This window comes from Onychomys torridus, chromosome 3 (genome assembly GCF_903995425.1).
Source record: "Onychomys torridus chromosome 3, mOncTor1.1, whole genome shotgun sequence".
NCBI classification, from domain to species: domain Eukaryota; kingdom Metazoa; phylum Chordata; class Mammalia; order Rodentia; family Cricetidae; genus Onychomys; species Onychomys torridus.
Window position 1 is genome coordinate 114,714,853 of NC_050445.1, and position 11,772 is coordinate 114,726,624.

Consider the following 11,772-nt stretch of genomic DNA (forward strand, 5'->3'; position numbering starts at 1 on the left):
CAGTAGAGCTGATCAAGGTGGCCTTTGCTCCGAGTGCAGGGCCATCCTCCTCGGCTTCTGAGAGGCACCTCGCCTCATGCTGCAGAGAGGTGAGACATCCAGGTGACCCACAGTGCTGACAAAGCTGGGGTCGCCTTGTCAGCCCACCAACTGGAAACTACTCAGCAGTAATAAGAGTCCTCAAAGCTTGGCTTGCTGGGCTCTGTCAACCATAGAGCATCCCAAGAGGACCAAACCAGTGTTCTCAGCAGTATCACCCTGTCTCATTCTCCTAGGTCTTGCTGACCAGGATGCTCCTGCACAGAAGGTCAGGTCTTCCAAAAAGCTACCTGGTTCTTCAAGTAACTGTGTGCTTCTCTCTCTCTCTCTCTCTCTTTTTTTAAACTTCACTCACACATTATGTTTACACTTGTGCCCTTGTACAGGTATGTTCTTGAATACATACATGTGTATGCTCAAACTTGTATGTAGGTACTGTAGCATGAATCTTAAAGGTACTTATTAATAAAATCAAACCTGAGGCCAGTTATTGGGGTGAATGCTTGAAGATCAGAGAAGCAGAACAAGTCACAGCTACCTCACCTCGCCAGTTCCTCAGCTGATCCTGTTTCCTCAGACTGGAAACTTCTGAGTCCTCATCCAAATGGATCACGGCTGAACTGTTGCTCAAAAGCCTAAAGGCTTAACTAGCCAAAAGCTTTTAGTTTCTGGTTTTCACGCCTTATATACCTTGCTGATTTCTGCTATCACTCCCTGGGATTAAAGGCTCACTTTCTGGGATTAAAGGCGTGTGTCACCACGCCTGGCTGTTTCCATTGTAGCCTTGAACTCACAGAGGTCCAGAGGGATTTCTGCCTCTGGAATGCTAGGATTAAAGGTGTGAGGGCCACCATTTTCTGGCCTCTATATCTAGTGGCTGTTCTGTGCCCTGACCTAAGATAAAGTTTATTAAGGGTGCACAGTATTTGGGGAACACAGCTACCACCAACAAGTCATGACCACATGGTATCCCTCAACATGTCAATTCACAGATGCAGTACACTTTGTGTTTTGGACACAGGCTTTCTCAAGGCCAACAAGATTGATGCACCTGCATCAAATGGAGGTGGTGTGTGGCATGCCTTTGACTCCAGCACTGGGGAGGCAGAGGGAGGCAGATCTCTGTGCGTTCAAAGCCATCTTGGTCAACAGAGCCAGGGCCAAACAGAGAAATCTTGTCTTGGAAAAAAAAAAACCAAAACATAAATCACAGCAGCAAAACAAAACAACAAAGGAGATGCACCTGTCTCCATCTCCCAGTGCTGGGGTGACAAGCTTCAGCAAGCCTGCTCACCCTTTTTCTTGCATTCTGGAGAATGAATTCCTCTCTCACAAGAAAGCAGGCAATGTAAAACAGTCACTGTCCCAGTCCTCTTGTGCTTCTGAATATCGCCCAGGGTGTCCATTTCACACTCTTGACGCTGCCCAGTCGTCTAGCTTTATAAACAACAGAGCCAGGCACAGCAGTGTGTGTCTATGCAGTTTCTTCAGGACCATCCACTGGTCAGCAGAGCTATGAAAGGTATTGTGTTCCTGTATTATGATGATGGGGAAAAGGAATGAAAGACGGAAGGACAAAATCATGTTAGATGGGTACAGCGATGCAAGCCTACCCCCACCCCACCCACCAACCCACCCAACCACCCCAGTTGTTGGCACCAGGTGAAGCAGGGACCTCAGCCAACCAGGCGCACTAACTCGGAACTGGTGTGGAAGTGCCACAAGGGGGCAGCACAACACCAGAGTTTCTGACAGGTTGCAGGGCCAGCAGTCTTCCTGCCTTATGTTCTCCAAAACCTTCCTCCAGACTGTCCCCCCACAGGATCAACAGGGAGCACTACTCACACAGCTCCCCAGTGCCTCCCACAGGATCAACAGGGAGCACTACTCACACAGGTCCCCAGTGCCCCCCACAGGACCACCAGGGAATACTCAACAGGGAGCACCACTCACACAGCTCCCCAGTGGCCCCCACAGGGCCAGCAGGAAGTGCTTGTTGAACAGCTCCCTGGTGCCTTGCACAGGGGATGAACTCAATGCTCAGGCCAATTCCAGATGTGAGTAACAAAGAAGAAAAATATTACTGTGCATCTAGATGCCCTACTTTCTTTTATCAGAAAGTTCTGATTCACACAGAATATGGTTGTTATGGGCTGCCATGTCACTGTTTTCTCAGGTTGGGGCATTAATACTTGTGGGTAGGTGTTGTTTGCTTTTAAAATAGTGTGTGGTTCCTCCTAGACTGACCTCCAACTCTCCAGGTTGGAAGATGACCTTGACCACCTGATCCTCTTGTCTCCACCCTCCAATACTGGGATTCCCAGCATGCTCTACCTGGTTTTATTTTACAGTGGACAAGAACCCAGGGACAAGAACCAGTGTGCATGCAAGGTATACGGAACACTAGTCCTATTGTTCACTTTCTGTATTTTAGAGAGAGAGATCTCACAGGGTCACCAAAGCTAGATAGACCACTGCTCCTTATATAGGCCAGGGTGGCCTTCAATTTATGGCTAGTCTCCTGTCTGAGCCGGAAGAGTCCTGGGATTACAGGCATACGCCTTCACCCTGGCTCTAGCATCTAGTCTTAAGAAAAATGCACAAACTCCCTAGAACTGGCTAAATGTGAGGGTATGAGATCCCCGAGGGGTGAGCGGACTAAACCTTCAAGCAGTGGGGGTGAGGCTCCATCTCATAGTGTCATCAGAGGCAGGTCTGGACATGGACATGGGGCTGCATACACATAACAGTGTTACTGTGCACCTAAGAGGAACTGAGGCAGCAGGATCCTCAGGAATTTAAAGGCAGCCTGGACTATATACCGAGTTCAGTCCAGCCCGAGTTATAGGGCAATACTCTGTGTGGACACGAAAACCAGCAGATGAAAAGTTTGTAGCAATACTATTCCTATTGTCCAAAGTAGACAGAACCAATGTCAGACAATAACATGGAAGTGTGCATGTGACTCCTTAATACACCTGTCAGGGAATGAAAGCCAATTTCCATCTTTGGTTGTAGGTGGAATGTGTTCCCCTTAGCATGCCTCTGTGAGACTCTTATTATTAGGGTGGGTCATTCAAGGTTTTATGTGTGTTTTTTTGGTTGGTTGATTTTAATTTTATGTATCTATTTCAGTCGATTGCAATTTTTATTTTATGTTTGCATTTTGGATTTGCTATTTATAGTGATCTTCAGTGTTTGGTGAATCTCTAGGGGTCCAGTTTAAGACAGAACAGCTGACCTGCCTGGAAGTTGTTCATGGAGAAGGGAGGCAGAGAAAGAGAGACACAGAGACAGAGACAGAGACAGAGACAGAGAGATACTCACCAGTGGCTTTCTATTCCAGGGGATGGGGGCAGGTGAACAATACAGTTGTCTTAGGGGGATCACAATGTGAGAGGCCAGATCTCCCTCCCAGGCTGGCCAGAGTCACCTGAGAAGTCCTCCTCAGTTTTGTCTGAGCAGATCCAGTGGCTGAGGGCAGGAAAGGATCCCATGGAATGTACATTCTCAGAGTTGTTGTCGGTGGGTTGGGAAGCATGGGGTTCTGGGGTGCTCTTCTCACCCCAGAGTGGAATAAGATTCTTTTTTCAGATTGAGCACACTAAAATGTCTGTCCTAGGAGCTCAGTGTTGCTCAGAGGACTGAGCAGATAAGACAGATGTGTTCTCCTAGTTCTGGAACACTGTCAAGACAATGCTGTTGGACACAGAAGCCAGTGGAGTATGATTATCATCCCAGGAACCTTGTTTTCATGTTACATTAGGGACACACAGACAGATGTACCGTCCACATCAGTCACACAGACTTTTCTGTGTTTCATGCTGTGGCATGTTGGCACTATCTAAGGAGAAAGAACACACAAGATGAGACCTTATCAATGTGAGTGTGGGAAGGACAGGGGAGGTTTCCAGGAAATTTGCCCAAAGGAAGGGCAAAAGGCTGCTTACCTGTGCAAGAACAAGCGACCTTACAGATATGCCCCTCTGAGTGCAGACTTGGGCTGGCACGAGGCAGGGCCCACAACAGGTTGGTGCTCCTTCATAAGGGTTTGTGGTTCCATCCACATCATGGTACCTATCACTCCCTCACGGTGTGGCACGTGGTGGTGAGTATGGAATCCAATTCCCAATGGGAATGGTGGCCTTGAAGGAGCAAGCATGGAGAGGCAGCAGGTGAGTAACTAGAGGGCAGAATTGGTGGAGGGAGAAGACTCAGCCGGCCCTGGAGTCACTCCCCAGTAGAGATTGTTCCAAGCTTTGCTCTGTAACTTTCTGTGGTTGATGACTTTTGGGGGTTCTTCCAAAATGTTGACAGGAGTCCTACAGGGCTGCTTGCTGGCCATCCTCAACCTGGGAATCCACCTTGGGGCAGGTGGGACAGGCTAACTAGAAATATTTTCCCTAGGGAGAGAAGTCTCACCTCATGGAGAAGACCATGTTCTCTGCCCAGAAACAGGGAGCAAAGGACAGTCACTACCCAGAGGGCAATCTCTGATGTTTAGCCAGGCAGGGGGAGAGGGCAAGGTGCTATTGTTCCATGAGACAGCTTAGGGTCCCTTTGCATCTCAGCCCTCCCCTCTGAGCAAGACCCTGTGGAAAGCCTTTCCTTCCTGCCTGGGATTTTACCTGGAGAGATCTGTGTTGGGGTGAACAGCTCTTCCTCTGCAGGTGGGGCCTGTGTCCACACTGCCTCCTGGACATCTGGCCTGGCTCCCCATGGGGCTTCCGATTCTCAGCCAGACCGGTCCCCAATCCGTGGCTCACAAGCCATAGAACTGGGGCTTGACCCCTTCAGAACTTCAAAGCAGAAAGACACAGGAAGGAGACTCTTAGTGGCTTTGGAACACTCAGGACTTACTGTGCTGGCCTGCAGTGCCTAAGTCCCCCACTGGTCCTCCATGGGATCTTTGCCTTCTGTGGCCTTGCCCCGCCCCTGCTCTCCCTGCTCTCATCAGCATCTCTGCTGTCCACTTGTAGCTCAACAAGCCTGAGGTCACACTTGAGGGGATTCTCTGGGATTGGTCTCTCTGAAGTGACAGGTTGTTACATTCACAAGTGTGCCACAATGTGCCCAGGCATCATTTATCACAAAGGACAGGAGGAGAAGCACCAATAAAATGAATAAGTGTACCCACCTGGTTCTGGGGGTGACTCCATGATCCCTTTTCTTTGGAGCCAGGTTCTTGCAGGAGGTGCATCCTCTGTTTGCATGAGGCAGGCAGAAGCAACAGAGGTGTCTGAGGCAGTTCATGATTGTTTTCTTGACCCCTTTCCAGCTGTGATGCCTCCGGGTTCCCGGAAGAAGCTGGGCCTGCATCCTGGGGCTGGCCATGGGTGATGGCCACATCCAGAGTGATAGCCTCTTCCTGCCTGTTGGTCACTTCCTGGGTCATGGCCATGCCCAGAGTCATAGCCTCTTCCTGTGTGATGGTTTCAGTCTGGATCATGGTGGCTTCTGGGGTTATAGTGGCATCCTGAATGATGGCCTCTACCTACATGATGGTCGCTTCCTGTGTGATGGACTCATCCTGGATCATGGTCGCTTACTCAGTCATGGTCCCTTTCTGGGTCAAGGTGGTTCCCTGGGTGATGGCTTCATCCTGGGCCATGGTCCCTTCCTGGGTCATGGCTTCATCCTGGGCCATGGTCACTTCTTGAGTCATGGTTGATCCCTGGATGATGACCCGATCTCAGACTGTGTGAAGTACTCAGTGATTTCCAGGTTGCTGCCCATGAGGGAATCAGCCACAGGACAGCCCAGGTGTGGTAGGTAGGGAGGGTGGGTCCTCTTTGGCTTGCAGCACAGGGTGGCAACCATGCTGTGCCTTGTGCCACCCTGCCTGGCATTCTTCTCTTCTTTCTCCTTGGTCTTAGATGGCAGGCAAGGTGAGGGTGGGAGCAGCAGGCTCAGTAGCTCTCCCTAAGGACACAGGGAAAGTGTGAAGATCTGCCAGGTTGAGGACAAGGCCTGACTGCATGGCTCTCATGGGTTTCTCCTGGTGATGGAAGCAGTCTTCCCCAGGTGACTGGTGCTGTAGAATTAGGTAAGTGGCCATCACCTGGTTATATTTCTGGTCTTTCAGAGACTCAATGATTTCTTCAGATTTATACCCTATGACTGTCATGGCCCTGACAATGCCAGGGCTCGGGGTGCCTGGGAGAGACTGCATGGAAGTAGGTGGTGAAGGAACCTCACTGTTCCTGACCATGGGGCACCTCATGATTTGACCTATGGTGAGCCTGCTCTAGGGATTTATAATCAGCGGTTTGAGGATGATATCACGAATATCAAAGGAAACATGCGGAGGCACCCTGAAGTTTGCAGGATCTGCTGTTTCACTCCTGCAACAGAGCTAGCTTGGAAGGGAAAGCCCCCTGGTCACCATGAGGAAGAGAAGCACACCTAAACTCCAAATATCAGTGGTCCAGCCATCGCATGCCTCCTTTCCAGAGAGGTCCAGGGCACAATAGTATAGAGTGCCACAGAAACCACCAAGCTTCTGCTCAGGGATGATGTCAGCAGAAAGGCCAAAATCGGACAGCTTGGTGTTACCCATATGGACGATTAGGATGTTATTGGCCTCTATGTCTCTATGAACAATAAGGTTATCATGGCAGATATTGCTGGGTGAACAGCCTTCGAGCCTCGCTCTCCTCTAAGGACCCCACTTCCAGTATATGATGCAGCAGGTCTCCCTCTGACGCATGCTCCATCACCAGGTAGGTGGTCTCTCTGGTGTGGACCACATGGAACAATTGAATGATGTTGGCATGAGTCAGGGATTTCATGATGCTGATTTCACTCTTGATAAGCGAGGCATACTTCTCCCTGTTTCTAAGAATTTTTACAGCCACACAGGATACTTTGGGCACATGAACGGCCAGTTTGACCTCTGAAAACTATCCTTGGCCCAGGGTCATCATCATTTTATAATCATCTGTCAAGGTCTCCTCAGCAGAGCAGCGGGCCTCCCTGCCCTGCTCCATGGTCAGGTCCTTGGTTGCTACGGCTAGAACCAAACTCTCAATGGGGAATTTTAAACAGCCCAAATTAGGCCCATGAGACTGTTTAGCAATACAATTTCCTACATCCAAAAGGAAAAAGAAAGTCAGAGGTACTTTAGACAACCTAATAGGGACTCAATGCTCAAGAAGAGAAGAAAGGCTGGGCGGTGGTGGCGCACGCTTTTAATCCCAGCACTTGGGAAGCAGAGGCAGGTGGATCTCTGTGAGTTCCAGGCCAGCCTGGTCTACAAAGCGAGTTCCAGGAAAGGCGCAAAGCTACACAGAGAAACCCTGTCTTGAAAAACTGGAAAAAAGAGAGAGAGAGAGATAGAGATAGAGACAGAGAGAGAGAGAGAGAGAGAGAGAGAGAGAGAGAGAGAGAAAGAAAGCACCTCCCAAAGCAGCAGACAGCACAAGAAGACAGAGATCCAGTGGAAGGAATCAACCAGAAACAGAGAATAAAACAAAGGGTCACAGAAGCTAAGAGCTGCTTCTTGGGAAGAATAATCATCCTCTTACCCGAACTCAGCACTCACTGAGAGAGAAGGCACTAATAAAATCAGAGGCAAGAGCAGTTGATAAGACAACAGACACCCCCAAACCTGAGTGCCTGCGTGTGGAGATGGCTCAGGAGTTCAGAAGACCTGTATGTGGTCCTCAGAACCCAGGTCAGGCAGCTCACCTACCCTAACTCCAGCTCTAGGTGAGCCTACACCTCTGGACTCTGAGGGCATCCATACATATGCATGCATGTGCGCATGTGGGCACACTCACACAGACACATGCATACTTACAGACACTGTACATAACTTAGAATAGTGATAAAAGCCTTTTTATATTATTTCTTTTCATAAGAGGTCATCAAATCCCTTGGAAGTGGAGTTTCAGGCAGCATGATCTGTCATGGGAGTGATGGGAGTCAAACCTAGGTCTTCTGCAAGAAGGGTACATGCTCCTACCAGCTGGGCCATCTCTCTAACATACCCCACCCCCAAATTAACCTGTTTTTTTTTCTTTTTAAACCCACAGGGTTATTATCATTGATTGGAAAATGTGGATGAAATTGAGAAATTTCTAGATACAAATTCAACTTGAGAAGAGATGATAAACAACAAGATTTAAGTATTTATGAAAAATGACTCTGCCCAGAAAAGCCCAGGACCAGGCATTTACTGATGAGCTATTCCAGCCCCTAAAGCACAAATGTCAGCGCTCCTCCAAACTGCACAACATAGAAAGGACTTAACAGTTCCAAACTCATTCATGCCAGGTCCAGGAAAGGACACTATTAGGAAAAAAAAAAGGCTGTTTCCATAATGAACATGGATGTGAAAGTCCTTAAGTACTAACACTTCTCACCAAATTCCACAACACATTAATAAGGCCATACTTGATGGTTAAAACATACTCACAAGGATCCGTGCAAGGATTGCTCTGCATGCTTAGAGGACAAACAACACAATATAGAAACAGAATGAAGGGCAAGAGTGCCACAGTCAACCCATGGGAAGCCATACAGGATGCAACTGGGGCTCTCAACAAGGACAGAAAAGAGCAAATGCTTTACCGGGAAAGCCAGTCCTTCAAATGTACCACTTGTTTTCTCTCCTATGTGGGATTGGGGAGCAGGAGGGGATTGTCAACTGAAAAAGGGGCTTCTAGGAAAGAGGAGGAGGAAGAGGGAGAAGAAAGCATAACAGCACAGGTTAATCACATGATTAATGTGATCAAAATACATTACGGCGCGTTCCTGTGATTGTCATAACTAAATTGCTTCTATGTGCTGTATTCTGTACCAAGAAAAGGCTCAAAATAGGAGAAATAAATCAAGGAAAACATGACAAAAATAAGTGAAGAGGTAAAGAGAAACACAGAAAGGCTGGAGAGATGATTTAGTGTCTCAGAGCACCTCCTGCTCTTTCATAGAACCCTGGTTAGGTACCCAACAGCCACATGGTGGCTCACAACCACCTGTTACTTGAGTTTCATCTAATCTGTCTTAACAAGGACCCTTCCACTTTAATAATAAAACAAGGAGTCATAAGAATGACAGCGGCTCCAGAGCACTGGCCCTGCCTCGGTTACAGACTGATATTGTCCCCTAGTAGGTGGAGAGTGTTTTGCTCTTCATTTGGACCCTAGCCTTCGGTGACAAGTTTGTAATAACTCATCATGTCACACTCAAAGAATTCAACTTATTCTCTTTAAATTCAGATTGATGGGTCCTATAGGATGACAGCTCCTGACTACATTGGGATGTTGTGATAAAATACTGTGTTCCATGGCACCCTAGGGTCTAGGACTAACATCTGTGGGGCTGAGAGAAAGTTGACACCATTTGTCACATGGTCCCCATTGTTCCTGAGATTTCTCACCAAAGTCCACGATCCCAGAAGACAGTGACCTGATATGTTCAAAATGACCAAGAAAGTGCTTGTCATCCAGAACCCTATAGACAACATGTGAAGGAGATGGAGGCCTATCCTGGCATCCGAAAGCCTTCTGCTCTCCAACAAAATGCCTTAGTTTGTCCCTTATAAACAACAGAAATCGGTTGTTTATGTATCTGGACATTGGCAAAGATCAAGATACCAACAGATTGAGTGTGTAACAGGGCTGCTTTCTAACTCTGGTACTTTGTGTGTATTCCCACGCGGTCATGGAAAAGCATGAACTCAGTCTATCAAGCCCTTTTCTAGAGACCACATGTTCTGCTGTGTGGCAATTATTTAGTGCTCGTGAGTCCCCAGATCTTAATACTGATGTTTTATGATGGACATTTCAACAGAGAACTGGCAGGACACAGACACAGACTCACACTTATATACAGACTACATATACTACACACACACACACACACACACACACACACACACACACACACACAGACACACCCTCACAATTAGACATGATACAACTAGCTGTGTCCAGCCCGAGAGGAGTCCTTCAGGGCAGCTGATGTACATTATGTAGGAGCTCAATGGGGAAACCAGGAAATTCTGTTATGGGATATTTGATGGCACTGAGAAACTCAGAGACTGGTAATAGAATTAACCTTGGGTCAGGGGGTGGAGTCAGCGACTAGTTGACAGGAATTAGCCATAGAGAGGAAGGAGGAACCAGGAATATGGATAGAGAGATGCACAGGAAGGAGGGGGGAGGGACTTAGAGATTTGGGTCTTTATGGTTTGGATGAGTGTAGAGACACTTTTCTCCTTGGGTCTCTGGCCAAAAAGGAAGGTTTTCTGGTTGCTTCTCGACCTCTCTCATCTAGCAGGTTTAGGTTTTCTCCACAAGATCTGATTCCTGAGTCTTTATTGATAAATAGAACAATAGTCTTAGTTAAAACTTACATTTTTGGGTGTGGCAGGGCTAGTACCAGTGGGACCAGAAATCCGGCTAGGCCTTGGGCTGTGTGGCGGGGTGCTGCCTCTGGGGCCTCAGGCACTGATGGCAGTTAAAATATCAGTAGATTGAGGCGAGGCCACTAAACTGACAGAGAAACAACCAAAGTCTCATAAAGGTGAGCACAAGGCAAATATTCAAGCTAGGAGAGTGGAGGCAGGGGAAACAGCAGTTCAAGTGGTCTTGAGGCTAGCCTGTGCTACAGGAGACCCTGTCTCACCAAACCAGAAATCAAAAGCAAAGAGAAGAGCAGGGACTGCTTTTGTTTTGTACATGATCGAGGTTCCCAATGCTTCAGAAATATCGTTTGCTGTGAGACACAGGGCATGGACACAGTGAGTGTGACATCAACAACTGAGGGGGGAGGGCTGTGGGCAGCCTCTTCCATGTTCTTGAAGCTACGCTGCTGTCACCTCCCACTAGAAGTCATTGGTTTTACAAGTTAGATGGTCCTCACAGGACCCACCCAGAACCAGCTATGTGACATGAGCCAAAGAAACTGGATGGAAGTTTGCAAGAGGTCAAGAAGGATGTTTTCTGTCAAGAAAACGTTCACACCACCTGAAGGCATCACATGTCTACACATTCCACACTTAAGCACTGGCTAGTAATTCTAGCAAACCAAATCACCACACGATGAAAGGGAGACATGGTACTGTCCAGCAATGGGCACCGAAGTCCTACTTGCCAGTTCTCTATCAAGTATTAGATTTCTGAAAGCCACAGAGGATAGGCCCTCCCTCATCATCCACACCTGGGAATACCTGGAAGGAGACTGAAGGGCTTTGGTGTTGGACCGGGAAGGTTCTGCTACCCACCAACTCTCCCCAAAGATGAAAAGATTAAGATTGGAGGTGGTCGCACATGCCTTTAATGCCAGTACATGGGAGGCAGAGGCAGGGAGACCTCTGTGAGATCAAGACCAGTCTGGTCTACAGAGAGAATTCCAGGACAGCCAGGGCTACACACAGAGAAACCCTGTCTGGATAAACAAGCCAAGAAAAGATTAAGAATTTTATTCAAGGCCAGGTTTGGGAAACTCAGGTAAAGACTGTCCTTGCAATGAAACGTCCCTTCCTTTTCCAAAGGGACAGGTGTTTGGGGTGGGTCTGTGGAGTGCTGGCCATGATTCCAGCACTAGGTACTCTTGTTCCTGGACATGTTCTTTGAGCTCTTTGGCCAGCAGACCTGATCCTTTGCTTCAAAACCATTGTTGTCTCCACCCTCTGTGAGTGATAGCACACAGCTTTAGTCCTGTCATTGCACCCCCCCACTTGAGTTAGAAAATGAAAATGACCCATGAAAGGACAGCTTCCATCAG

General features: G+C 48.0%; 1 pseudogene; it reads right to left on the reverse strand.

Moving 5' to 3' along the window:
• Window positions 1-6,162: 6,162 nt before the first annotated feature.
• On the reverse strand, window positions 6,163-7,028 carry LOC118580121 (annotated as a pseudogene).
• Between the last annotated feature and the right edge of the window lie 4,744 nt (window positions 7,029-11,772).